Source organism: Coptis chinensis, chromosome 5 (genome assembly GCF_015680905.1).
Source record: "Coptis chinensis isolate HL-2020 chromosome 5, ASM1568090v1, whole genome shotgun sequence".
Taxonomy (NCBI): domain Eukaryota; kingdom Viridiplantae; phylum Streptophyta; class Magnoliopsida; order Ranunculales; family Ranunculaceae; genus Coptis; species Coptis chinensis.
This window is the reverse complement of record NC_141460.1, coordinates 11,637,396-11,640,512: the sequence shown is the minus strand read 5'-3', so window position 1 is coordinate 11,640,512 and position 3,117 is coordinate 11,637,396.

The following is a 3,117-nucleotide window of genomic DNA, read 5'->3' as shown; positions in this document are numbered from 1 at the left end:
TCTGTCATTTCACAGATTTGCCGTTTATCTTGCCAAGGTAAGACTTCCTTCTCTGTACAATGTCCTGTTTATCTCATTGTGTTACTTACACATTCTATATTCTTTTTCAGTTAGTGAATAATTTCTTGGCAATGAAAGAACCAATCTTTGCAACCTAAATTAATCTGACCACCAATGACATGGCCACCGCGAAATGGATCGACGAAAAGAAGCCTGCTTTCGAAAAGATTTGAGGAGCTGCAAACCCAAGTTGACCAACTTTTAGCAAAAGAGAAGAAGTCAGATGCTGGTTTCAGGAACATGAGGGAGATGATTGCCAACCTCCGAAACTCTCTGGATAATGCCTAAAAAGGAGCTACTGATAATGTCTCTTGGAAAGTGAAGTTCTTGGAGCTGCGCTCCCAGTTCACCACACTGCAAACAAAGAATGACCAACTCCAGGGTGAGCTTAACCGTAGGAATATCGAGATGAGGACATTTGGCCAGGCCATTACTCATGCTAATGAAGTTATGGCAAGTTATGAGAAGGATCTCAGAGAGAAGCGTCTTCATTCTGTAAAGAGAGATGATGATCTCTTGGCAGATACCTCTGAGTTCTATTCCAAGGTGGTGCAAGAAGTGAAGAGGAAGCCTACTGACAATGCTATTCGCTTTGCCTTAAGAGTACTTGATGTTTTTGAAGACTCCTTTAATGCAGCCAAACAAGTTAAGTTTGAGGAGGCTATTGAGGCTGCTGGATACATTTCTCAGGTAGATGATCAGGGGCGAGTGACTAAACCTTTCATCATATTCCCTGACCTGACTACCAGTATCTCAGCAATTCAGAATGAGCTCATGCCCGATGCTTCCTCATCTTCTGAAGAAGACACCGATGATGACATGCTTGCCGTCCAGCTTCCTTTTTTGTCATTGCCCATTTTAGGTGAATGTTCTGTTCAGCCCTTAACCGTCCGTCAATAATCCAATCGCGGTTCAGTTCGAGAGTGGCCTAGGAGTGCTCTTGATCTTTGATGCGGTTGCAGTTGCAAGTAGCGATGTTGAAATTCGAAATTTAATTCTACCCCTGCTCAACAAGTTAGTTTTCATGAACTTGTACTAAATACTTTAGTAGAAGATGTAATGAAAATAGCACATGATGATGCTCTAGGGAGAGAGCATGTGAGGAAGTGACTATAAACAAACTATTCTTTATTATAAATAAGACGGGTAGGGGACCCCGTTAACAACCTCGCTTACCAATTAAAAAAAAATAGCAAGCTAAGTAAAGACTTAGCTATTCAATTCATGATTTAGAAAACATTTATTTTGAAACAATATTTCTATGGGTCTGTAATATTGAGCTATGTTGCTCACATACAATTTACTTATTGAGCTCTGTAGGTTTTCTAATTTATGCATGCCTTTAAAACATTCTATGTTACACAGCATATCATGATATGAACTGAGCTCTGCAGCTCTTCTAATTCACACATGCATTTAAAACATTCTATGTTATACATCATATCATGACATGAGCTACTATGCATATTCTACCCCTGATACCCCCAAATAAAGTTTATTTGGAACAACAATAGGTGACCCTAATAGGCTAAACAGGTTAAATAGAGGCATAACCAGAATCTGATAAGGATATCATGGGAGCCATTCATATGTAACCGTAACATAAAGTTCGATCGTAATAGAGAAACAGCGTCCCAAAAGAGTCGTATGTCTATGCGAAGGGAACTTGGTGCCTTGAGCACGACACTGTGTTCAATAATGATAGGTCCTATTTATTTAAAAAATAAATAGGCTATTGCTAGAGCAACAGTGGGGGAGTTTTCCTCAGCACAATCACGCTAACATAAGTCCAGGCCAGTGATTGTGTGCTAGGACCTGGATCCAACCCAAAACTATCTAGCAACCCCAATGGTGATGTCATGGGAATATAGGGAACTGGCATACAGCTCAAGTTCCCAGGAATACTATCTCTAATTCCAAGTCAAACTGGCATACAGTATACTGAACAGATAATGTGGTCATATTCCCTAAAGGCTTAACCCCATATAGGATGATCTCAGTGACGAGATCGCAAAGTCTTAAAAAATTGGCATACAGTTCAGGCTCCTTGGGAGAAAAGAACTAGCATTCAGTTCGGCGTCTCCAAACACAATATCTCTGGTTCCAAGGCAAATTGGCATACAATATACTTGAACATATAATGAGTATCGACCCTAAAGGCTTAACCTAGTGTGGATAAAAAATAAAGAGCTTATGCAAGGAAGATATTCAATTGCGAAGTGAGAAACTTTATTGATAACTAGATAGAATAAATTATGCATAAAAAAGCATGCAATCATAATTTACTGAAAGTACTTATGGAGGTGCTCTGCATTCCATGGTTTGATAAGAACATCTCCATCAATAGTGCGTAAGTAGTAAAAGCCAGTTTGTCCAACCTTGTTGACGATGTAAGGTCCCTCTCAGTTGGGCCCAAGTTTTCCATTATGCTCTGGGATCTTATGAAGGACCAGGTCTCCAGATTTGAATGCCCGAGTGCGGACTTTCTTGTCGTATGATCACTTTAGAGTCTGCTGTAGGATCTTGAAAGCGAGCATTCTGCCCCTAGAGTGGTTGCCACAAATGCCTTCGTGTACCTCTCTCATGACCTGTTCAGCGAGGTCAGGGGGGTGACATCGTAAGTGAGGCCCTAGGAACGATTTCTTATAAAGATCATCCCCACTAAGGGTGAATCTTGGCACCTTTGCCAGGCCAGCAGTTGCCTTGCCATGTTCTTATCCTCCGGGAGTGTCCCGTCCTTAATGTAAGACCTGTATGGCTCCATCCATTTCAGTATGGTGGTTGGGATGACACAAACTACAGTACCACTGGGTGCATGAATGCTTGGTCTATCCTAGAACTATAGGTATGGAATTGACCCCATGTGGCATGCCACCGGTTGATTGGACGTGCACCTATCACCAATGCCAGGCTCTAATACACTTCCTCCATGAACACAAGCTAGGTCCTTGTCACATTGATTGACCAAGCAAACACGTCCTGGCCAGGATCCTCCTCTCCCAAACCTGGTCCTAATACACTGGTGATAGGTCAATCAATGCAGGGTACTGTATGCGG